Source organism: Malaya genurostris, chromosome 1, assembly GCF_030247185.1.
Source record: "Malaya genurostris strain Urasoe2022 chromosome 1, Malgen_1.1, whole genome shotgun sequence".
Taxonomy (NCBI): Eukaryota; Metazoa; Arthropoda; class Insecta; order Diptera; family Culicidae; genus Malaya; species Malaya genurostris.
In genome coordinates this window covers 35,951,041-35,978,054 of record NC_080570.1, presented here as the reverse complement: position 1 = coordinate 35,978,054, position 27,014 = coordinate 35,951,041, and the positions used below count along the sequence as shown (strand labels likewise).

The 27,014-nt window shown below is 38.9% G+C and overlaps 1 protein-coding gene across 5 annotated transcripts in view; it reads right to left on the bottom strand.

Moving 5' to 3' along the window:
- LOC131437058 (serine/threonine-protein phosphatase 2A 56 kDa regulatory subunit epsilon isoform) overlaps positions 1-26,388 on the bottom strand; it is a 94,958-nt gene extending 68,570 nt beyond the window's left edge. For 2 of the 5 annotated variants that reach the window (XM_058606130.1, XM_058606147.1), the window contains exon 1: positions 18,933-19,253. The gene's annotated coding sequence lies outside the window, so the exon portion shown is untranslated. Of the gene's footprint in view, positions 1-18,739; positions 19,254-25,461; positions 25,751-25,773 lie in introns of those variants that run through there. The other 3 variants (XM_058606113.1, XM_058606121.1, XM_058606138.1) reach the window with 3 other exon arrangements.
- Positions 26,389-27,014: the final 626 nt, after the last annotated feature.

Genomic DNA, 27,014 nt, shown 5'->3' with positions numbered 1-27,014 from the left:
TCAATTATCAGATTGTTTTCAACGTTTCACATCTGATTACTTTATTTCGGGTGACGGCCAGGATGTGGATCATGTTCGATGTACGTTCTATCATACCTAACCGTATTTTAGAGCTGTGTCTATCACAAGGTTTATGGTGGCGAAATGGCAGTGCGTAGGCACGGATTGCATAAAAACGCAGGTTCGAGTCCTGTCTCTGAGCGTATCTTTTTCCAAAAAATCATCTTTTCTGTTGAGTTTTTCATTCATTTGGCTTCTAAAATATAAGTTTCCACTCTGTCATTGCAAAAACTGAATTTAGTTATGGCGACTAACGCCAAACCAAGTATCGTTCTGAGAAAAGTTTTATTTGGCATTTTTCTCTTCTTCCATGTTATTGCTTGTCTTTCAAGACTATAAATTGAATGACAAAAATCAACTATTGCGAACATCAGTCAATATTACAATGTTAGTAACAGAGATGACATAGATCGGTATATTGAATAAATAGTAGAAATAAACTTGTTTGTTTGTATGATATATTAATATTTATTTTCTCGGTAGCCGGCTGCCCAGATCAACCAATATAACCAATTAACCATTTTTCGTGGTAAATAATAAAGTGAAAATAATAAACAATCAAGACGCGCGTGACATCTGTTAACCTTTGTTTGGTGATACAAATTGTATTTTCAAAATTCAGTTTTAAAATGAATTCCAGAATTGGTTCAGGATTTAGTTCCAGAATGCAGGTTAATAATTAATTAAAGTATAATTTAGCAGCTAGATTATGGGGATTTTTTAAACAAAACTCCGAATCTGGATTCTAGAACTGAGTTTCGGAGCTGAATTCTGGCTCCGAGATTGAAAATTTAATCCTGAACCAAAATTCTGTAACAAGAATTCAGCTGCAGATCAGAATTCAGGTCCAGAGGTCCGTCAGTTAGTATTCAAGTTCAAAATTCAGTGCCGAACTAGAATCCTGGCCTCAAAGCCGGGTATAAATAAATTATACAAAAAAAAAGAATCCTGGACTCGAAGTCAGGTTCAGAATTCAGTTCCAGAACACTACTAGGATTCAAGTTCGCTTTCATTGTGCTGTTCTTGATAACAACTGAGAAAACTCTTATGCTCCCTGATTGATTCAAAACTTCTGTTAGACCCCTGAAAAATCGTTGGACGAGACATGGGCCAACTTTCCCATAGAACCCGTAACACTTTTACTGCACTTCGCGCTCGATCGCAAAATAGAGTATTTCCTCCTACTTTTCACTTATTGGATAAAAAAAAATCAGCATGCCGAAAATTGTTAATTATATTTGGGCTAGTGATATTTTTTTAGGTACAATTCCCATAAAACTGTCTGAAAAATTCTTCTGGTTTGCCGAGTTTGTTAGTTTGTAAGCATAAAAACATAATTCGGCACTACTGGTACCCCCATTTTCTGTCCCGAAAGCACCGAAAGTGATGAAAAAAGATTCCAAAAATCGAACTTACTTCGATTTCCCTATGATACTTTAACCGATTTTCAGAAATCTTGATTTGAATTAAAGCTCATATTGTTTTTAAAGCTACTGTGAAATTTCATCCCCATTCGACTTCCGGTTCCGCAGTTACAGGGCGATGAGTGTCATAGTTTTCAAATCGCCATATAGAATGACAATACGGAATGACAATACGTACAACACCGGTACGTGCAACGTGGAAGAAGAAAACACAGAACGAACGATGCGTGCTTTGTTCTATTTTGTACACGCTAGAAAGAAAACGAAACGGTTACGGATGTCTGCTACTAGTGTGTGATATTGGTAAAAGTCGGTGCTGCGGTTGATAAAAAATTTAACTAGGTTCAAAACTGTTTCAATTTTTAGGTCATATTTGTTACTGGCAAACGAACAAAGTTCGACTATTTCGGTCATATTAATCCGTATTCGGAAGAATTGGAAATAGGGATCAAAAACTGCAAAAAGACTCTTACTCACTTTTCTTCAAGATGGCCAAATCTTCTTTCCCAAACTTATAGATTTAAAGGAAAAAAAGTCTTACAGTTTCATGCGGAATTCCTAAATTTGTTGCGGGTACTACTTCCGGTCCCGGAACTACAGGGTAAACAGGATTTGTAGATTTTGTTAGATTAAGTCCGAACAAACTTTCCTATTTCTATTCAATGAACAGTTGTTTTTGCGAATTCTACCGTAATATTTATGATGTTATGAGTAATATGAGAAAGGCAAAATTACACCACTAGATGGATTAGAACAGTTTTTTTTAACTTAACTCGTTTAGAAATGCGGAATTAAACGAAAAAAGATGACACATTGAATGGCAAGGAAAAATGACGCGTTCATGACGAAACTATAGCTAGATCACGAAAGCTTTCGGATTGAAAAAAAAAACGTTCTCTATTAGGAATTCGAAAAACAACAACATCGATTAGAGAGAGTGGAAGTGCCAATATCATTTGTCAGCTTTTCTGTCTACTTTTTGGGATTCAATTTCGATGAAATCTATTGTTTGGATTGACATTCATCGTTTCATTGTAATTGAGAAGTTAAACCGGTGGAATTTAATAAAAGATCACTGAACTTTCTCTAGTAGATGAATCAACTAACAAATTACAGAAACTAGCAAATTTACTACATCATCTCCTAAGACTAATCGAACCGTCTAATTGTTTCTCAAATGACAACCCTGCTCGTTAAAAACCATCTTTGCCTTGTACAACAACACGCAAGGTAGCTCACTCACTGAGAGATTAATAATAGTGCTCTATAAAACTAATTTTACCCATGCTGATTACATGGCACAGGGCGTTATCATTTTGATTGATTAGATCGTAGTCACTCACTGTGCCCGGTGCTGCGGCAGTATGTATGTGAACCTTAAAGGGGTACAAGCGTTTTTTTCTCTCTCGCGGGAAGCACCTTGTAGAAAGAAGAAGAAGAAAATAAAACGATTCAGATGATGAAGGAAGACTAGCAGCTCTGTCTGATTAGTATGCGTGAGTATGCGGGCTAATGGGAGTTATCAGCCCGATGGTGGTTCACACGTAATCAGAGATCAGATAATCGAATCGAGTTTGCCGATTTTAAACCTTTTCTTTCTATCGACCTTTCGACGACTTTCATTGTACGATGAAACGGATCCAGTCGAGATTTCGATAGAACATCGTTCTCGGTATTCACGAGTAGAGATTATGGAAACGTTATTCATTCTATAAATCGATATCAGTTTCGAATTATGCCAAACTTGTTTATACCGGACAACTGGAACAACGATTGACCTACACAAGAAACTATTTCTCAATGGCTAAATTGAAATTGCATAAAAACTTTCTTTCGGAAGCACCGAAATAACAAAAAAAACCAGTCAGGGCAAATAGAAATCAAGTGATTCAACACCCATAAATATGATTAATAAAACAAAACCAGCTCAAGTGTCTTTGCTGAAGATAAGGTAACAGCAAACGACCACAGTAATAACAACAACAACAACAAAAACAGCAACAATTCGATATCCATCAAGCAGCCTTCGCTGACTGGCTGGTTCAATTATTTATCTCCAATTATGCGCTTGCTTACACGCAAGCAGCGTGCGCATGTTTTCTCCTTTCAATGGACTCAGTGACCCAAATTTTGCCACGAAAGAAGAAGGCAATGCACCCTGAAAACGAAACACTGATAAAATCTTCGACGTTCATTCGGTTTTCGTGAGCAAACAACAGTTTGGTATTATACAATTATGCTACGAATTGAAAGTATTATTGTCCGAAAAGACATTGGCTGTTTGGGTTCGATATTCAATCGAAGAGTGAATTATACAGAAATGTATTTCTTGATGGATTTATAATCTATAAAACTATCAAAGTCACAGGATATATCAAACTAGTGGATTAAATCGATGTCAGTTAGAAAATAAATTAGCAACACAATAAAATTTCATTTTCCAACGTTTCGTCCGCGACTCATCAGTGCATTAGCAGTTTATGTTGAGCTGCTAATGCCACCTCGCGGTTTAACTTAAACCGCTGAGCAGACGTATTGTAAATGCCATGTGCATTCACTGACCTTCCAGAAGTAAACTAAGTTACGGTTTTATGACCGTAAGCATAGAGTAGTCATTCAGGGGTTTTTGGTAAAATTGATCATGTCCAATTAGCAAAGCAGGCACGTATCCGTATAGTTTGAGTAAGATTCTGCAGATGGAAAATAATCTCCTGTCGTTGGATGCTACGCATGCCTTTTTGGGACTAGAAAGATGAACGCGAAGCAGGTTTGGCTATGCAGATGCAGATTCGGTTGGACTGTTGGTGTCGGTTGGTAACTGTTGACGAATCTATTATTACACACCAGAGAACAGAATGAACTCCTAGAATGTACTCAAGTCGGCAGGAGTGTTCCTAGCGAAGCTCAATGGGTCGAACAATGTCATGACATCGGTTTTCTGGGTTTGTCATGGTATACGTTTCATGAACTACCTCGAAAAACTGAAATAAAACTACCGACAGAGAATATTAGTGTGCATTAATAAAGCAACTGAACACCGAAAAAAAACGACCACACACCGGTACATAAGAGCATCGCAAACCTAACAGAAATCAATGTTTTAGGGTTCACATTTTTTTCCCTGACCACCTTCCATTTCATCCGATTTGGCCTCGAACTACCACGGTCTTCTTGCGCTTATTTGTTCGAATATATCAAGCCATCGCTAAGAAATCGATGACTTTCATTTCGGAGTTTTCGACCGCTACTTGCGGATCCTGAGATCGGGAATCGCCGAAATAACTTACACATTGAAGTAGCTTTGAGAAACATTAATAAGATTTTTTTTTGTTCTTCACGAGGCGAAACAAGACAGCCATCTTTAACTACTAGTTTTCATGCTATTCATGAATGATCTTTACTGTGTATTCTAAAATATATCGCATCATCGCAAGCCTGGATCGAAATTATTGTCCTGGATTTTATCACTCACAATTGCAGTAACTACATTTTCGAAACTCAGCATGGATTTATGCCCAATCGTTGCGCTTAACTGGTTGCAAAATGTCTGTAAAAATTGGAGACTGCACGACGACACCTTTCACCGTTGGCTCTGGAGTAACTCAGGGCAGTCATTTGGGACCATTTATATTTTTACTATACTTCAATGATCACCATTTTTCGCTGAAATGCTGTAAACTGACCTTTGCTGAAGGTTTCAAGCTATATCACCAGGTTAAATTTCAAGAAGACACAATATTTTTACAATCACAGCTTGATTCATTCGTCAATTGGTGTCAAATCAACAGAATGGCATTACACGCCTCAAAATGATCTGTTATTTCTTTCTCTCACAAACACTCGTTTATAAGATACGACTACAAACTTACGGGTAAAGTGCTGGACCGCGAATCGTTTGTAAAGAACTTAGGAATTATTCTTGTTGCCAAGTTATACTTCGAAAACGACATTGATTATAAATTTTCCAAGGCTTCCAAGCTTTCAGGATTTATTTTTCGCGTAACTTTGTCAATGTACACTGCCTTAAGGTATTATATTGTGTACTTGTCCGTTACCTTGAACCATTTACTAGTATGTGCCGTTTAGTCGATAACTTATATAATGTCTTCGAATTCCACGTATCTCGAAATGTAATCAAACGATTGTTTCTTAGTCACTTCTCATGTTAGTTTTGGAATCAATGGTAAATTGTAAGTTATTTTATAGTCTTGTTAATGTTTACTTTAGTATTAATTATACGTGTACGATTCGGAAGACTGCTTAACCATTTTTTTTAAATTTTGCACCCACTCTGTAACCAACTCCAACGTTTTTCTTTTCGTTTTTTGTTACTTTGGATGGTTTTACAGCGAAACTTTTTCGTGAAACATCGCAGTTTCGACTTTAATCAACCACCAAAGAAAACAAAAAATTCAAAAATCACATAAAAACGTAGGGGTTACAAATTTTAATATCAGAAAATTAAACATATCATAGAATCAATACTAGCTTTCGTTTAATAATTTATCTACTGTTCCAAGAATATTTTTTTCTAAGTTAACAAGATTCAAAATCGGAACAAAAATAAAAATTTCTCGTATTGTTTTTTCAAACTACCTTATCTCGAGAACGGTAGAATATAGTAAAATTTTGATTAGTATCTTTTTTATTGTAAATTTGGCATTCTTACATAAATTTAGTTGAAAAATATAAAAATAATATTTTTAGACTTTAAAAAAAAAACATTTTCTGAAAATATGTTACTTTTTCAAATATTATTCTACCATTCTAAACATTTTACAGTACTTTATTTTGGACTTCAGCTACAACATACCAAAAACTCAAAAATACGTCTTTTAAGATATTTGAATTTTAAGTGTTAATTTTTCAACACCGCTAAATTGTTTTACATAATTATGTTTATAATTACCTAAAACATTGCAGAGGATACCAAATCGATCGGACCTACCGTTTCTGCGATACATATTACAGGTCCGGCACTCGAAGTGTAACCAATTAAAAAGGCCATAAATTCAGTTTGGAAAATTACTTTTACTTAATTCAAAGTACAAAATGTGTAAAAATAATACAAAATTCAGAATCAATTCACTTTTGCTCGATATGACCACCTTTTGCCTTGACTTGATGACTTGAGAGAGCGGAGGAGTTGCTTCGTTTTGCCGAAAGCGATCAATTTCCGAACATTGTATTTTCTGACGAGAAAATTTTTCCAATTGAGCAATTCGTAAACTCTCAAAACGATAGGGTTTACTTGACCGACCGTTCATACGAGGATTTGAGTCATCGATTGGCCACCAGGAGGCAGCACCCGCAACAGATTATGGTTTGGGCCGCTGTAACCGCAGATGGGCGCTCTCCAATCGTTTTCATCGAGCCTGGCGTCAAGGTAAATGCGACATATTATCGGGAAAGTATTCTGGAGGTTGCTTTGAAGCCGTGGGCAGACAAAACTTTCGGTGGCAGACCATGGACGTTTCAGCAGGACTCGGCACCGTCTCACAAAGCTCGAGTGAACCAAGAATGGCTGAAAAACAACGTTCCGAACTTCATCACGTCCACACAATGGCTCTCGAATTCACCAGATGCGAATCCAATGGATTATTCTCTTTGGGCCATTTTGGAGAGCAAAGTCCGAACTAAAAGATACACCAGTCTCGAGGCGCTGAAAAAAGTTATTGTCCGCGAGTGGGCCAAAATACACTTGCAAGTCACATTCGGGCAGCTTGCGATTCGTTTTTTGACCGTCTCAAGGCCATAGTCAAGGCAAAAGGTGGTCATATCGAGCAAAAGTGAATTGATTCTGAATTTTGTATTATTTTTACACATTTTGTACTTTGAATTAAGTAAAAGTAATTTTCCAAACTGAATTTATGGCCTTTTTAATTGGTTACACTTCGAGTGCCGGACCCTGTAGAGTTAAAATGGCAAATTTTGTTTGGCCATAGAAAACGCTTATGCAAAATTTGAGCCAAATCAAAAAATAAAAACAAACCATTGTTGAATAGATTTTTTTTTTAATTTTCGTATGGATCTGGTTTCCGGTTCCGGAATTACATGTGGTGAAAAACCGCACAAAATTTGCTCTCACTTTTCACCGAGATGGCTGAACCGATTTCAACGAACTTGGGTTCAAATGAAAGACAATCACCCTTATTCTGAAAAACGACGAATTGATTTTTCGATCCGTGGTGGTTCGATGGAATCCTAGCTAACTTAAATTTTGCTAGCGTTATTAGGAATACAAATGAAATACGATCGAATAATCAATACGTCGTTATTCAGAATAAGGATGAATATTGCCCCACAAAATTTTTTTGATTTTCATATGGACCTGACTTCCGGTTTTGGAATTACAAGATAAAAAAAAAATGGAAAAACAATAGTTTTCTTTTATAGAAGAATTCGCAGTCTAGTTCCGGGAGTACTGGAAAAAAGGGATCAAAATCTCCAAAACTCACTCACTTTCCAACAGATTAAGGAATACCACAGTAATATATCTGCGATTGTAAGTAGGGGAAGGTGTTCGGTTGCCGGCACCCCACCGTAACTTTTGACAGAGAGCAGATAGCGTCATTCCGACAAATGTCATGTGTGTGCAATAGCAGCACGTTCTTTTTGTGCCGAATACCGAAACAAGCTGACGTTTGTGCTTTTTGCTTTTAATTGCGCGAAAGTCAAATTAATTTTCTTATTTAATAGATATTTTTATTCAGGCCTATTTGCGTACAAGCTTTACGTGGCCGATTGAGCCGATTTTTTAAATATTTTTTTGGGTGGATCTCGTTGTCACCCTTTTTCTAGGGGGAGAGGAGCTTCCATTTCCCTCCTGCGAGGATTGAGGGGCAGTTTGTTCGTGGTTCGTCTCGTCATCCATTGCCGTGGTATTGTTGTTGATTTCGATGCTAGTTGCTGTAGATGCGCCTTGTTGTACATTGTTTGCAGTTGCTGGTTGGTTAGATGGTAAGCTGTTAACTGCAGCTGGTGTACTTTGTTCTATAGGGGTTACGTTGGATGGTTTCGTTGAAGGGGATACTTCACTGTTGTTGGTGACTGTCACAGGTGTACTGGGGTTGCTTGGGGTTAGTGTGAAGGAAGCACCGTTGTCCTTTGGTGTAGTTGTCTCCTTGTCCAGTTTATCACATGGCTTACCGTGGTGAACAGCTTTTTGGCAATATTGACATGTGGCCATCTGACTGTCATAGGTAACAAGTGATTTGTACGGGATTCTTGTATCCTGACCGAAAGTCACATAAGAAGGTATAGGCGTCTTCAAGCGCATGCGTAACAAACGTACGCCATTTAGAATACCGCGGGCAAAGTTCTTCCACTTTTCATTTTCGATAGAGAGAATCTTTCCGTATTGGGACATAGTTTTGCGAATATATGAATCGGTGACGCTTGAGGGAAGATCATGCACACGCACTTCTATAGCACAATTTTCCATATATATACTGGAATGTTGCACTCAATGTTCTCGTGCTCCACATAGTGCACATTGTTATTGTCTTTGTCGAATTGAATTGCATCCAACTCTTTTTAAAACTGGATATAAACAACATTATTTATCTTATTGCATTGAAGTGAATGCACACGTTTAATGTCAAGATGCATTTGTTCCTTAATCAAACCTTCAAGTTCTCGTATCGAAGGTCGAATTTTGCACTGCCTGAAGTCAACAACAATTGTATTATTTTGTGTCGGCGGTAGCTTTTGTTCGTTTGGTTTACTCATGTCGAGGTCGTTCTATTGTTCACTACACAATACTGTACTTGGTTTCTTCTGTCCCGAACGAAAGCGGTTTTGTTTTATCGACTGACTTGGATGAGATGTGAAAGCAAACTGGAAATTATTTTTCTGATTTTTTTTATAGTATCAGCAATTCTGTTTTTTCTTTTAATAACTGCAATCTTTACATATGTTTTTCCATTTTTAGAGAAATTTCTTGGGGAGCCGGTAACCGAACACCTTTTTCGAAATAGCCAAAATTTATCGCTTTACTAAATGGAAATTTTTTGTTGTCAATCAAATGAATCAACTTAGTTTCTTAATCAGTTGTTAGCTAGGGACTTCAGCTTTCCATTGATGTATAGATGTTCGCATAATGTGCACTTAGTCAGAAGTTATGCGCTTGAAATAAAAAAAGTGCCGGTAACCGAACACTGTACCCTAATGTAAGAAAGGCATCACAGTAGGTGGATTAAATTTGTTTTTTTTCGATACTCACGAATAAAGAATAACTTAACCATAACTTCACACCTTTCCCACCGTAACTGTGAAGTTTAGTCAACAACTACGTGCAGAGTTCCATAGCACGGATCATCTTGTTTCTTTGAAGTAGGGAAAAACCTTACCTCTCTAACAGGCATAAAACCTCCTTTTCTTTTGTATCAATAGATTACAATCATCCAACTGATACATTTTTCTTAAACATAATATTTCTAAACTAGCTAAAACTAAAACTAATTAGATAGTAACCCTAGGAACAATTTCTTGACAACACTTCATGATAGAATAAAGTCGAATGAATTGAAATAATGGATGAATATGCGGCACATGCTGACGAAGGGCTCGTTGTACCCGTAATAGAAAAATAATTTATTTGAACAGACTCCAAAAACCTACAGGACAAGTCGTTAGTTTAGAGATTCTATCGATACTAATTTACTTTGATCCAGCAAATCAGAACCACATTCGCAACCTCTGTCTGATGGAACCATCACTCGTTCGGAGGGTGTCACCAGCCTTTTTATTCGTCAACATCAGCGAACAAAAATTTAATTAAATTCATTGGCATCTGAACTGTGTTTTCGGATTGAACTGACCGATCGAACGACCATTGATGGCAAACACATCCAGTCGGTCAGCAGAACTGATGACGTTCACCGTCACAAACGAGAAACTGACCGAGCGAGCGAGTGAGCTTGTGTGCGTGGCGTGGTCTGATTATGTAACAGGCCGCAGGAATGAGCAGATTTTAAAAATACTACAAACAATTCCTTTTATTCTCGTCGGAGGATGTTTTATTTTTTCATGCACCCACAGCAGAGGAAAAGGGTGAGAGCGTCTGTCTGTAGGTAGATTCTAAAAATAAAGACAATAAGCTTAAACAGGTCTGATTAAAAGACAACAACAGCGTGATTTTGTTAGGTCAGATCACAGATTCGAAAAAAAAACGTGACACTTGGCTGACCGTCTAACGTAATGCCAATTGACCGAAACGGTTGTTAGCCAGAGACCGAAACAATAACTCGAACTAAAATGGCGTAATTTGAGAGTTTCGTCTGTTTTTTGTACGTTGGTTGATTTGAAACCATCACAACAACAACAAAAAAAAAACAAACAACAGAGGACCGCTTTTAAGGTTTTGTTTTCTTTACATCATGTGGACCACATTAGAAAGAGACAGAGAGAAAGAGTGCGTGCAGTAAAAGGTGCAGTTTGTCAAAACCGCAAAAAAACGAACCAATACCGGCAATCAACGTTAATACTGTTACTGTGTTACAGAGTTAAAAAATGAGATTCTTGAGACAATCGAAACAGTCTGTCGCGGATCCAGGGGTCAGTCGTCGTTTAATTGTACCCTAGTTCCGTTACACTTCTGCCATCCGTGCCATGGCGTGGCATTCACCCAGAACTGGGCCGAATCAGCAGACAAAAAGTTCGGGTTTTTTTTCCTTAAACCGCGCGGGTGTAACATTGCATAAATATTTTCATCGACCTCCTCAGCCGGTTGGTCTCAGAGAGATCAGAGTCAGGATAGCAGAGAAAAAAAACCGTAGCAAAAATCGTGACGCACCGTGATGTGAGGGAGGAGGTAGCCAAATGAGAAACCGACCAGCGAAACGCTAAAGCCAAGCCAAGCCAATTCAACCAAGCGTAACAATGAAAGGTTTTTTTTTGCAGCTTCTCGTTGTTTGTTATTTTCACCCCCGTCGTCGTCGTCGTCGTGAACGTCATCGCGTTGGTGACCCCTGACTGATTGAAAGAGTGTGCAGGTTAATACGCGCGGGGGTGGAGGAAAGCTGACCGTACACAGCGAGACGTTACTGCATCAAAGAGTGGCGGCGGTGGCGGTGGTGGCCTTTTGCGGGGTGACTCGACAACTGTTTAGCTATTCCGATTCTTGGCTCATTGTGGTATATTGTAAGTAAACTGAAAAGAATACTTTTTATATTATCACTGTAGGGAAGCAAACAGGGGGGAACACATTCATACGATTTCGTTGTTCAGGCAAATTATCAATACTTTTTTTTTCATCTGAATGATTTTTGAAAAAATTGGTTTAAATTTTGACACAAATTCATTCAAATTAATTAGCGTGCTTCAGCGCTTTTTTCGCATATTCGGCAACACTCCATTTCAGCAATGACACTTTTGAACTAGATCATCATATCCACCTTTTTTAATCCACCTAGTGGGGTAATCTCATTTTCATTTTCTACTGTATATTAACAGCAGAAATTCCCCAAAATACTACAATTCAAAAAAGTTCCGAAAATAGTTTTGACGATTTCTGCTACAGTTAGTGAAAATCTATTCAATCATATGTGAGAAAGTGAAGTGAGCTCCATTTTTTCATATTTGATTATTATTGTCGGTACTTCCGGAAGCTGGATATCGGCATTGTGACATTCGGTTCATTCAACCATGTAGTAATATGACCTACACGTTTTTTTAAAATTCTCTATGATGATTTATGATAATTCTCTATGATCATTTATGGAACTATTAATGGTTTAGTGTGGTTATAGAGTCTCATGGTCTGCATACTAGAGAAAATCACAAACCAATATAAAAAGATAGCTTATGAACAAAGTATTCCTGATTGACGTTTTCATCAGGAATCAGAACAAATTGGCTCAAATGGCACGTTCCTCTTGATATTTGGAGATTTGTGCCTTGCCATCAATTTGTTTTTAGCATCATTTTCCCGATATATAAGAGGAAAGGATTGAAAGGAAATGGTAAGGGTTGGACTAGGAGGATGGGAAAAATTGACGACACAAAAACACATAAAAGCAGAAGTAAATTCTGCACCTCTAAGGGATGCTGAACAATCTGCTGAGGATCACATTTAGTGGAAGCAGAAGTAAATTCTGAACCTCTACGAGGTCCCGAACAGTCTGCTGTTAATAAAACCTTCAACCCCCGAGAGGATTTAGAGATCTTTCAAAAGCGACACCATTCTGCACTCCCGGAAGAATGCAGAACGATTCGCAGTATGTACGAGCAGAAGTAAATTCGGTACCCCCCAAAGGATGCCAAACAATCTGCTAAACCCTATTTAAGGTACATTTAAGTACAGAAGGGATTCATTCACTCCAGGAAGAACGATGAACCCTTCTGACTATAGCTCCTTACCACATTGGGTGAGAAACGAGAGAATATCCTTCAATTTTAGCTCCGCATACACAGACTCAACCATGTATGGAGAACCAAAAACCCGGATACGTAGCTGCGTCAATGCGGGACAGTTACATATCAGATGATATGAAGTACCATAATCGCATTCACACAAATCACACGAATAATACTCAGCACGTTGAATAGTAGCCATGTGATAATTGAGTTTGCAATGTCCAGACAGAGCTCTGACCAGAATACTGCAATGATGCTTGGAGAAATGCAGTAGACACTTTGACATTTTCAGATTTAAATCTGGTAGAAATGCTTTTGTCTGAGCGCAAGTTTGCGAGCTGCGCCAGTAGCTGGCATGTTTGGATGCAGCCCAAGAACGAATCTTGTGCTTTATCCAACTAGTTGAAAGTGGTAAAGCTGGTTCAGGACCAACGAAATCATTCGTTGCACCAGCTCTAGCCAACTCATCAGCCCATTCATTTCCAGTAATACCAGAATGGCCGGGTACCCATAAGAAGTAAACAGCATTTGAAATGCTGAGGTCTTCAATTTGAGTTCGACATGCGATCACTAGATTCGACCGTGAGTCATTCGAAATGAGTGCTTTTAAGGCTGCCTTACTGTCGGAACAAAAATAAATACGTTTACCACAGATCCTCTGTTGAAGTGCCGATTGTACTCCACACAGAATTGCTTGGAACACAGTACAGTATCTACCAAGTGAATGAGACTGCTCCAGCCTCATTTCACGACAGTAGACACCAGCACCAGCACGACCATTCAACAGAGAACCGTCCGTATAACAAACTATGTGTTCATCAAGTTGTCGTTCCAGACAACCAGACAACCATTCCTCACGAAGAGGGTAGCTCACATTGAATGTTTTGAAAGGAAAACTGCATGTGAGAGTTAGGTCACTAGGAGCGAGTAAATACTCATCCCAGGTAACCATTTGAGACCACAAGCGAGTGTGGCTGGTAGCATAATCTAACGGGTTACTGTTCCAAAGCCCTGTAACCTTAAGACGGTATGCACAAGATAATGCTTCTTGTTTTAGGTACACATGTAGTGGTTTAATGCACAGTAGCGCCTCTAGAGCAGCAGTAGGAGTTGTCGTGAATGCTCCTGTCATCGCCATTAGGACCATCCTTTGGAGATGATTTAGCTTTGACTGAACTGTCGCGACTTCCCCTCTCTGCCACCATACAAGACATCCATATGCTAAAATTGGTCTAACAATAGTTGTGTAGATCCAATGCATATATCTGGGTCTGAGTCCCCATGATTTTCCAAAAGCTCGTCTGCATTGGCCGAAAGCCATGCAAGCTCTTTTAATCCTGATGTCAATGTGAGCAGACCAATTCAGGTTTGAGTCAAGAATAACCCCGACGTATTTAACTTGATCGACCACAGTGACCTCTGAACCAAAGAACTGCAACGGACGAGCTTCTGTGATTATCCTACGATGAGTGAAAAGCACCATTGATGTTTTGTCCGGATTTACAGATAATCCAACCTGACAACACCATTGTTCAACAGATCGCAGGGCTTGTTGCATTAAATCAAAGAGAGTGTTAATGCTTATACCGGTCATCAATATATGATAATCGTCGGCAAAACCATAAGTCGGAAATCCAAGGTTATTAAGTTTCCTTAACAAACCATCAGCGACTAGGTTCCATAAAAGTGGGGATAGTACACCACCTTGAGGACACCCACAGACACTCAGCTTTTTAATCTCTGCTTGCCGAAGCGATGAACAAAGAAGTCGATTGCTAAGCATTGCGTGTATCCAATTTGTGATACTTGAAGGTATGCCATGACCACGGGCTGCTTCCAGAATTGAATTGAAAGACACGTTATCAAAGGCACCTTCAATATCTAGGAAAACTCCCAAGCAAGATTGCTTTTGTGAGAAAGCTTTTTCAATGTTGTACACAACATCATGTAACAGGGTTGTAGTGGAATTTCCACGCTGTTAGGATGTTGCATTCCATGTAGCGGATGCACGCCCAAACTAACATTCCTGATATAGTGATCGACTATGCGTTCCACTGTTTTAAGAAGAAATTAGCTAAGACTGATAGGCCTGAAACTCTTCGCTTCCTCATAAGTGTCGCAACCGCCTTTGGGAATAAATTTGATAATTATTTCCTGCCAGGCTCTTGGAATATATCCAGTCGCAAGACTAAAAGTATTTTCTTCAAAACATGTTTGAAATGTGCATACCCTTTCTGCAGTAACACTGGGAAAACTCCATCCTTTCCAGGATACTTGTACGGAGCAAAACTCTCAACTGCCCATTTGACCGATTCAATCGTCACAACGCTTCGAGCAAGGGCCCAAGAATCGTAACTACCTGAAAAAGTCTCGGGAAGAGCTGTCGGTGATGGATCCATACAACCTGGAAAGTGAGTGTTAAAAAGATAGTGAAGTACATCACCTTCATCAGACAAGTGTTCACCATCTGAAGTTCTTAAGAAACTGACATTAAAGTCCTTGGACTTCGAAAGTAACTTATTTAATCTGCTAGCCTCGTTGAGACTAGAGACATTTGTGCAGAGGCTTTTCCAACCACTTCGCTCAGACGATCGAAGAGCATTTTTGTAAGCCCTTCGAGCCGACACGAATGCCTCCGACCCATCTCTGCGTCGGTGGTTCCAAGCTCTTCTGCATAGTTTCCTTAGTCTAGCAAGTTCAGCATTCCACCAAGGAGTTCCTCTAGTAGCTCGCACAATCCGAAGTGGACAAGCCTCTTCATATGCTGCAACTATGAGTGAATTTGTCTCGTCGACAACATTTTCCAAATCAATTGGGGTTTCAATTGTTGGTTGGTACCCGTAAAATCTAGTCGCCAAGCCCTCTTCATAGAGGTCTCAGTTTGTAGATTTGGGATTACGATATGTGATGATATCAAATTTAACGTTTGAATGATCAAAGAAGCTGTACTTATGATCAGACAACGAAGGTTCGAGCTCATCGGAGACGAGCCAATTCACCAACTCATGCGCAATTCTATCAGAGCAGAGAGTTACGTCCAAAACCTCCTCTCTTCCAGCTCTCGCAAAAGTTGGACGGTTTCCTGCATTGACTATGTGCAGGTTTGTACTGCTCACAAATTCCATCATATCAGAGCCTCTCGAATTTATATCTGTGCTGCCCCAAATGATATGGTGAGCATTGAAGTCACTGCCGATTACAAGCGGTAAATCACTCTTGCAGCAGTATGATACAACCTTTTTGAAGTCATCGCTTGGCGAAGGTTGGTTATGCGGTAAATATGCCGAACAATAGACATATTTCCTATCTATGCCATCAATAGTCATACCAACTGTGATAGCACAAATATCCCGAGTTGTGAGCTCCGATATGAGAGAAACATCGAGAGCACTATTTGCAAGTATGCATGCTCGAGGCATTTCACGTGGATTAGTCATACCGGTCTTGTTGAAGGTAACAAAGACTGGGTTTAACAAATTTCCAACGTAGTAGTTTCCCTTTTGGAAATATGGTTCTTGAACCAAAGCTATAGTAGCTTTACCTTCTTGCAGAAGTCTGGATAGATTCATAGTTGCTGTACGTTTATGCTGAAGATTGATTTGTGCCACTCTAACCATTATCAATTAGAGTAACGAACATTCCACCTCCAGCACTAACCGTACAACAACTACAAGAAACCAAGTATATATAAATATAGCACTAACCGTACAACAACTACAAGAAACCAAAATATATATATTAGAATCGTCTATAGCGAACCATGTAAGGATTTTTTTAAATGTTTTAATCATTTAAATTCCACGAGCTGCGAAGAAAGAAGTCGTCCACTGTGCCAGAGCTTCGCTTAACACAGTAAGGGAAAACCCCAAGATATTCCGTTCACGACTGCATTGTTTAACCTCCTGCAGCCATTCAGCCATCGGCACGGAAATACACCTTGACTTAGGAGTTCCTATTTTTGTGGCCTTTTACGACATGGAACAGGAAACCAGTGGATCAATTCTTGGTAAAAAATAATTCCGCCGGATGCCACACGGCTTCACTTATCAATGACTCTATTTGTGCCTGGTTACCGTGTGGCATGTGGTACCGTCCTAATTGAAACAAACGGTGTCTTTTCTCCGTTGATTCCGTCGGCTCATAAACTAATAAACAAACAGTGTATTTTTATTATCGTTTTATTCCCTATTTCTATTATCGTTTTAATAGCCCCGGCTTTTAACCTGTTGTGGTCGGTTCACCGGGCGGGATGCATATTGATAGCTACTGTTTCCCCGGTGGACAACCACAATGAGGTTAAAATGGTATGCTGAAAAATTTGACTATCAGAAGCGTGTCCACGGATTTTTTTTTAATTTTCTTTGAAAAGTCAATTCAGATCTACACAGACAAACCTTCGAAACAACAGGGACTATAGGGACGGATACCCTACACAGGCCACGAGATGCTCCGAATGCTGCACGAGAACTCAACAACTGCTCAGTACATTTTGTCAGTCGTTCAGTTGCCCTTGCCCGCCTGTGGTTTTTGTCACGCCGTCTTGCCGACTACGTCGGCATCGTTGCCATCGTCGTCATCGTCATCATCGCAAAACGCCGCTTGCGGGGGTTTTCAATGTCACGTGCCGAAGCACAGCTGGTGACAATAAATAAGTCCTGCACATCATGAAAAGACATTGGCAGCATCACGATGCGGATGGTCGCTTATATTTAGCAACAATCTGTGCTAGCCGACCGTGTGCTGCTGTAATTCAGAGCATCGAAATTCATCGTTTGTTTATATTTTGCAATTTATTGTTCTGTTGAATCATTCGAGTCGATGAATAACGAACTATAAGTTCGCCGCAGTCGGTGAAACAATGGAGCAGAAGATTCCAACAAAAAGATTTACAGTAAAAACAGTAAACAAACAGTCAAACTGCCATAACAAGCAGGTTTGGTTTGATTCATTTGACGTCTAAATTAATTAAATCGTAACCTAAGAAACAAACTATTTCGCCACAATTCATAGTTATAAATGTGCTCGAATCACCCACCGGTTTCGCTTTCGCAAACGAGATCAGTTTCTTTTTATCTCTACTGCATGGCACAATAACAATACGGCACGACGTGCACCAACAATGTGGATGAGAGCACAATACACTCATTTAAACAAGTAAGTCAATTAAATTTTCTGCCCCAAACACACCTCATCACACACGGGCAGTCACATAACACGTATCATACGATCCTCGAGCGGAGCGGAGGCACCATTTGTTTAGCACCAAAATTAGTCAACAATCCCTCGGTGCGATAAGCAGAAAATCAATCGGAATTCCGATAATTAAATACGCGATTGCATAAGTATGGGTAAGCTGGTACAGTATGGATTTGACGTTTACCGTTTTTAAATAGGAACGTTCGTTCGTTCGGTTTGGTGCGGAAAAGAAGCTAGATCCAATGTTTACTAAAAATGCTGTCATCGTGAAGCTGGCTTTCGCACACACATACACAAAGCCGACCACTCTTGATTATGTTGATGGGTAAGAAATGAGATCCACAAGTGCGCTCACCAACACAGATCACTACCCACTTGAGATTGCTTGCCGGAGAGCAGTTGTCAACAGTGGATGCGAGTGCCGAGCTAGTACACACGCACACATTCAGCCGCTTCAACCGAAAAGCACGTAAAGCTGAGGTTTTTTCTTCATTGGAGACGACAGAAAAAGAACGGCAGCAAGAAGAGCACGGTAAACTCACGTATCAAAGAAGGACTTGACAGATGCAAGACATCACACACTACTAATGATGGGATGGGAAATGAAAAAAAAAAAGTTCGAGACCTTTCATTATCTACTGAAAACTGCGGGTTTCCACGCATCAGAAGTCTAGAATAAGTCTCTTTCCATAGACCCTCACCTTCAGACGTTCATTGCGAACCTTCAAATCCGATCCGATAGCCTTTTCCGACTGCGATGCAAAGCATTGGAAACGTCAAAATTTATTCATAATTGCATCACTAGGTAGGGCTGTTAGATACACATCAAATCGAATATTCTAACGATTTTCACGAATCCACTAGGAGGTAATGATTGATCAAGTTAAAACTAACCGAAACCGTCACGGTGGCCACGTTCCTCGACGAGCAGGAAAATTAACCTGCCGCTGGACAACAGAGTTTCTCACTTTCACCAGATGACCCAGGCTAGGGCACAGGGGCCATTAGAAAACAAAAACGTCAACTGCCAAGTTCTTCGCGTTCCGGACGAGATGCGAACATCCGTCGGGAACAAGTTCTAAGATGGATGGTGCTTTTTCCGGATTTTCACACCACACCAACCCGGATTTGACCGTTCGACCGACCGAACGAGAAAATTCCCGTCGTTCTCTGCTACTACTGCTGGCTTCTAATTCCGATTGCCGTCGAGCCGAGACTGGCTCTAATCATCACTCACCGAACAGGGTGTTCATTGCCGGCTCTCTCCGCTCACTCATTTCGTATTTATTTGTTGTTTGCTGGTTGGTTCTCAACGCAAATGTCAATCGTTCAATATCGGGATAGGGATATCATCTTCGGGAGATGACCGGTTGAACAAACGGTTTTTGATTTAAAAAGGATTCCAATCGAATTCTCAGTGACTTTAAGTAAATACTAAGAATAAAAATTGTGTAAATTGACGCCTTTATGGATGCACATAAACGGAGCGTCGTATAACTGTATCTTTCAATAATCGCTTAATTTTGCGATTAAATTATATTGAAATTGTAAAGTAACTGTATGTTCAATTACCTGCTCCAAATATGTGCATGAAAAAAGACGTAAAATCACAAAATATTTTTATCTTTACAACTGCCAAACCATTGCATATAGTTGCTTTTGAGAAATTATATACAAATATATAAATAATTTGACAAAAACTTCTAGAGTTATTGAAAAAACTTCAAGGATCAACCCCAAGAAGTTGTTCGGAGCCATTGATGTGGAACAAGGTAACCAAAATTTCTAATGATCGACCTTTTCAATCAAACAGTTCAATCAATCGTCACACTTTTGAATCCGAAATTGCACAATAGTCTGCTTAGATTGATCTTGATTAGGAACCAACATCGAACATTGTTTGTCTTGATTTGTATTCGTTTTATAGCCAACGAAATTACACCAATATCCCAAATGTATGCAATTATATCTTTGCACATACTTGCGATACGGATTTCGATATTTAAGCTTCTCTTCGCCAAGCTTGTGTTCAAGTTTTGTATGCAAGCAGTTATTTTTATAGCGTTAAGTTTCTCCACCATTCTGCGATTTCGGTTGAAGCCAAAAACTTTTTCTCATTATTAATCGAGTTCATCTTAGATAAATTTGGAATAAATCTTAAGCATTCAAAATTTACCCTGGGGTAGTTGGAAATTTCTCAGGCGAAAACGACATAACATGGAATTTCATCCGAACTCGCATGACACAAGATTAGAGCATACCAATTAAAGTTTCAAATCATTTTATGGCGTTTTCTGTCTTACTGTCTAGCAACAACCTGCCTCTGGCATGCTACGCGTAGGACTGAAACGTTAGCTATAATTTCGCTTATATTTATAGATTCACGTGCTTCCTGCAGCCTCGCTTTTGCATCAATTGACCAAACAGAGTGATGCTTTCCCATTGATATATCGCTTACTCCTTAAAACCGTCGTCTACGTTAGGGAAATCCGGTAGGTCGAATATTTTTAGCAGATAAAATAGGCCACTGCTAGCTATTAATAAACATTTCAATAATATATAATTGAAAATACATGTACATTCAAATCAATACGTAGAAATATTTCCAATCAATAAACTGATAGAAAATGAACTGACTGAGCCCTAAGTGTTCAAATGCAGACCACATTTTTACTAGTATTTACCCTTGAATTTCTAATTTTCACCCCAATATCGAAAACAAAGATGTGTTCCACATCAATAATTTACTTTGTCGAAAATACCAATAGCTTAGGTCGCACCGTTTCGGATATACGAAGCAACTTTTACGGAAACCCCCCTAAAAGTTTTTTAATCATAACTTATTCGAGTTATTTTTATGCATACTTTGTTTGGAATAATTATACAAAATATAAAATCCCTTTTTTTTGTTAAAGGTAATGCAAAGGTTTATTCTTTCCTGTCAAGCTTATACAACGTTTTATCTTTTTTACCTAAGATAAAACCTTGTGCCGAAACGAAGTATGCAACTTGATGCAGCTTACTTTTACAATACTTATATGAAAAGATATTCCTAATATAGGGTGATTTTTTAAGAGCTTGAGAACTTTTTTAAACAATAAAACGCATAGAATTTGCAAAATCTCATCGGTTCCTTATTTTTAACGTTAGATTGGTACATGACATTTACTTTTTGAAGATAATTTCTTTTAAATGTTGACCGCGGCTGCGTCTTAGGTGGTCCATTCGGAAAGTCCAATTTTGGGCAACTTTTTCGAGCATTTCGGCCGGAATAGCCCGAATTTCTTCGGAAATGTTGTCTTCCAAAGCTGGAATAGTTACTGGCTTATTTCTGTAGACTTTAGACTTGACGTAGCCCCACAAAAAATAGTCTAAAGGCGTCAAATCGCATGATCTTCGTGGCCAACTTACCGGTCCATTTCTTGAGATGAATTGTTCTCCGAAGTTTTCCCTCAAAATGGCCATAGAATCGCGAGCTGTGTGGCATGTAGCGCCATCTTGTTGAAACCACATGTCAACCAAGTTCAGTTCTTCCATTTTTGGCAACAAAAAGTTTGTTAGCATCGAACGATAGCGATCGCCATTCACTGTAACGTTGCGTCCAACAGCATCTTTGAAAAAATACGGTCCAATGATTCCACCAGCGTACAAACCACACCAAACAGTGCATTTTTCGGGATGCATGGGCAGTTCTTGAACGGCTTCTGGTTGCTCTTCACTCCAAATGCGGCAATTTTGCTTATTTACGTAGCCATTCAACCAGAAATGAGCCTCATCGCTGAACAAAATTTGTCGATAAAAAAGCGGATTTTCCGAATGGACCACCTAAGACGCAGCCGCGGTCAACATTTAAATGAAATTATCATCAAAAAGTAAATGTCATGTACCAATCTAACGTTTAAAATAAAGAACCGATGAGATTTTGCAAATTTTATGCGTTTTATTGTTTAAAAAAGTTCTCAAGCTCTTAAAAAATCACCCTGTACAAGAAAAAAGTCTAAATGGAACTGTTTAGGCCTTTTCAACGTTAATTTCAATTATTTAAAATCCGGAAAATTACAAGAAGCTCAACACAAATTTTAAAAAAAAACGGAAAAAATTTTCGATAATCAATATATGATGAAAGATTGTAAAAATACATACCTGCCCAAATGGCAATGTTTTTGTTTTGGTACAATTTATTTTCTATTGAAAATAACTTGAGTACTATTAGTGACTCATTTTCACTATGGCCATAGGGAAATCATGCCTGGTTGAGAAACGAAGGGCGTCAGGCGCCAGCTATCTCTGTAACCAGAGATGCCAGGTAAAAATTTGAAATATCTTCAGACAGGGTTGCAAAAGTCAGTAAATCCGAAAAAATGTCGCGACAACTTCAAAAGTCTAAGTTTTGACAAAAGTCTGCGGAAAACTCGATTCTTAAAAGTCTGCACTGGAAAACTCGATTTTTTAACGACTATATACGAAATTTGCAGATTTACAAACAAATCTGCAGAACTGATATCTCTGTCAATAACTCACTTTTGCAGTGAGCGTCGTGTACATTCAATTTTCTCAGAAACGGCCTAACCGGTTTTCACAAACTAAGATTCAAATGTAAAGTTTTATAGTTTCCTAAAAAATTTTAGAACATTTTATCCGCATCCGATTCCGGTTCTGGAATTACTAATTTGATGAGTATTTTTTCACCAACCATTGTCGGAAACAGATACAAATCCCGTAAAACTATCTGATAAATTCTTCAGATTTGCAGAATTTGTTAGTTTGTAAGCATAAAAACTGAATTCGGAACTATTGATCCCTCCTTCTCCCGTCCCGAAAGCACCGAAAGTGGCGAAAAAAAAACTCCAAAAATTGAACTGATTTCTATTTCTTAGCGATGCTTGAACGGATTTGCACCAATCTTGATTTGAATTAAAGCTCATATTGTCTTTAAAGTTACTGTGAGTTTCAAAGCTTTCAAACCGCCATATAAAAGACGATACAAAACCAGTACGCACCGGTACGAAGAAAACAAAAATCGCTTTACACACAAAGCACACAGCGGACTATGTTCAACACGCCATAAAGAAAACGAAAACCAACACCGAAGCTGCTTACTTACTCACTTTCCTCGGATATAGCGTAACCGATTTTCACGAACTTATGTTCAAATTAAAGGTCTTATGATCCCAAACAATTCTTTAGAATTTCGGCTCCAAAATTACAGGGCTCCGAAGCCAAAAACGTGAAAAAAAATTCTTCACTGGGCTCAAAACTATTCTACTCGCGTTAGTCATTGTTAGTAGACGGCCTATCAAACTAACCTCGGCTATCCTGGTTCCCGATTTCCGAATCTGGAAGTATCGAAAATAGTATTTAAACACTCCAAAATGAAACTCATACTCTTTTTTTCAGAGATTTTCATGAACTTAGGTTTAAGTAGAAGGTCTTATAATCCCAATTAAAATTCCTGAACTTCATCTGGATCCTAAATTCGGTTCCGGGACAACTGGGTGCGTTAAAAATTTTATAGCGCCGCCACCTAAAGCGACGAAGTGGAAGAGGGAAAATTTCTTAATTAGTTTCGAAACTGGTCCATTTCGTTGGTCAATGTTTGTTACTGATTGAAGAACAGCAGCCGCTAACAAGAAACTTAGATTTTCGTTACAAATAAGTATGAACTTGACACCTAATGCCTAAAATGCATTCAACCATCCACCAAAGCGTTGAAAATAATGAGTAATTGCTAATCAGAAGCTTAACATAGTGATTCGGTGAGATAGCTGATATTTTTGCCTCAAAGTGTAAGAAAAACTTTTATATAATTTGCTAAACGGTATTTTTCTTTACAACAAATGCGACATGGAGTTGATTTCTTATGTCAAGAAATCCAAATCCTTATCTTACAAAGCCGGATATTGAACAAAATATTAGCTAAACATTCGAATACTTTTAATGTTTTGCTTGTTTTTTCATGTTTATAATTCAAAGATTTCACCAGAATATTTTATTCACTTTCACCGTTCACATCAATAAAAGTACACTTCACATCAATTCACCGTTCATGTCAATAAAATTGTAGGGCAACGCTTTGTACTGCTTTTTTAAAGTAACAACCTGTCAACAAAATCGAGGGCGGTCTCAGTCGTCTGTCAACAGATACCGCAGAAAAGTTAAACCGGTGCCAACGAATTCGGTTATAGGAACCCTGTTCGCAGCAAATTTGAGTCCATCGTCGCTCTCAATTTTCAAAGATCACTCATCGTCTCCTTTCGGTCACTCACAACTACTCACTGACGGCCTTCCTTAAGTACAAATACTAACAATAAAATACACCTTCTGCATTGTTACGATTGGAAAACATTCATCGTTGACGATTTTGATTCAAAAGACTTGATTAAAAGGAAAACAATATGAATGATATTGCATCGATGCTTATGACAAAAATATGTAAATAAAAAAAAACCAAAATGGCGGAGAGCATTGCACATTCTCCCGCTGTATCAATTTGCGTGAGAACATTTTCAAGAGTATCACTTCTTGAGCTGAGTTACAACAACCAAACTGAATGTACGTTTGAGTGATTCTGTTCTCGAGTCCGATTTTCGCCCAGTTGTTGCTATCGCTCTCTCTCTATCAACTGATTGTTGTTGTTCTTACTGCTGCTGTCAAGTCCGGTATTGCGGTCGGTCGGTCGCGAGATGACACATTCTTCATCGTGAGTGACGATTTGTTGACAGGTACTGCCACCATGGTGCTCACTCTCGATTCTTAGGTAAGGGAACCGATTAGTAATTTCTTATTCGACGATATTTTGCCAATGGAATGACTACAACTTCTTCCATCAGCATCAGCAGACGGAACACCCCGATAAGAGATTAATTGTGCCTGATACGGTTTGCTTCACTTCTTCGACCGAAATCCGTAACCAATCGATTTTCGATTGACATTAGAACGATCACCTTCTCTTCTATGAATAATTATTTTAACTTAATAAATGAGTCTTCAATATTTTTAGATCAAATTGTGCTGGGAATATAAGCCTACATTCAAATTGTCCAGCTTGGCATTACATAACACTGCGGCATATTTTTGGTAACTTCTGCACACAAATAATATTAGCTTTTTTATTATATTTCAAAACGTTAAAAATCCCAATACTAACGCGAATTTATAGGGGAAATTTGAATTGGAAATATTAAAATCAATTTTCCTATCCAAAATGACCACCCCTAGTACCGATGCATGCATTCACAAAATTTCAGCGTAGTAACTCAGAAAAACCCGATTTGAGTGTTGGTGAGTTACTCATGCAAATCTCTACACACCGATCCTATGACTCTTTTATGCCGTGCAATCCGTCAATCTATATTCTTGAAACTGTTCAAAAATAGCTATTGAATATACATATGAGCAATTATGACGTTCCTTATCCGCTTACCATTTAGACGATGTATTTATGAGAGCCGCAAACATTTATCCTATTCGTGCGCTGTCACTGTACCACCGATTCGGTCGTTCAGACTGACGGAATTCCACTTCACATTCGTTCAGAGCCGAACCGACATGAGAATATTATTGATTGTAGACACGGGAAGGAAACGATCCGACAACTGAACTCGCTGAAATAACCCTCTCAAGACACTTCCACTAGCTTCTCAATAAGAAAAAGGCAGCCTTCTTCGCCCTTTGAACCTTCTAACCGCACTCAGAACGGAAAAAAAAATTCCATCCACTTGACGGAATACTCAACCTTTTTTTTTCCTTGGATCACTGCACAACACACACAAAAAAAAACTCCGATAACGCCGTGTGTCACTGCCGAATCCGTTGTTTTCGGTGTTCGGTGAAATTGGTTAACTAAACAACGAAAACGGGACTTGGCAGCCGTTCCCTTACTTCGATTCGAGTTCCGATAGTCAGCTAAGCCTAGTCACTTTTTTCGCCGTTCCTTCCGTCGTGGACCGCCGTCGACGTCTTTTTTTTTCTTATTCGCGTTCGTCACTTTTCACTACTTTTTTTTTCAATGGACCAGCCGCGAAAATAAAAACGCCACCTTTACCGACGCACCGGGAGCGAACTGCACTGAAAGTCACTGTTGGCCACATTAACGATTGCAATGCCGCTGGGTTGGATTGGTTCTGTTGGCCCGAATTATCCGCAGAAAGTAACTTTTCCGCACTTCACAATCGCCCCAAGATATCGCTTTTCGTTTCTGCACTGCCTGCCACTCTTCGCCTTGCTCGCACTCGTCTCGTCAAACGAAACCGATCGTCTTTTTCGCAGATGGTTGGTTGGTTGGTTGGTTCGTCCGCGACGTTTCTCGCCTCTACAGCAAACACACAGCCAGCAGCCCTACGCGGAACGGAACACTTGCGAAAGTGAACTCACGGCTCTGTATTGATTTTGTTTCTGCGCTGTTGGTACCGCGACCACGACTGACTGACAGTTTTTCAGATTACTAGCAAGAAAATTTCCAATGAGTTTATTTTCAGCAAGAAATTTCCCTACACTAAGGAAAAACCACAACATTTTTAGTACTTTCGGACCAATTAAAAATTATTTCCCCAGAGTGTAAGTTGGATTGTAACTGTCGCATTTTTTATAACGGCTAATAATCCACCGGTCAACATTCACTTTGAAGAGGAATTTTAAAACATTCGGAACTCTCTGGCCTTCTAACGACAGTTCAACATGTAGATGGTGCTGTTGTACAAACGATGATGTTTTCGAATGAAGCTGTCAAAATACATAGGAATGTTTATTCTCCAATGAATTTTTGTTTATTTGTAGTTGAAATTCGAATAATCAAAGAATATTCTGTTCTTATCATGATCTTATATTCGAACTGTTGCACATGCCACTGAAAACCTTATAAGCCGCATTCAGCTTTTGAATACTGGGTTCGGGAACTGCATTTTGGACGGGATGCAGAACATGAACTCTGAACTTAACTTCAAGTTTACCATTTAGTTTCAGACTTCAGTTTCAGAA